A 214-nucleotide genomic window follows, 5' to 3' on the forward strand; every position below is an offset into this window, starting at 1 on the left:
TTTGCTGGAAAAAAAAAAGCCCTTTATCTTGGGAAGAATGATCCTAAATAAGTGGATTATGTTTCAGTCGTTTCTCCCAGTCAGTGGGCTGTGTGTAACTCTGAGTAGCTATTCATGCTCACCGCGAGGAAAAAAAAAAAAAAAAACATCAAAAGGTCAACCAACACATTTGAATACAAGTCTGTGGTCACAATATATTCCTCAGTTATTGAGC

This window comes from Chanos chanos, chromosome 1 (genome assembly GCF_902362185.1).
Source record: "Chanos chanos chromosome 1, fChaCha1.1, whole genome shotgun sequence".
Lineage (NCBI taxonomy): Eukaryota > Metazoa > Chordata > Actinopteri > Gonorynchiformes > Chanidae > Chanos > Chanos chanos.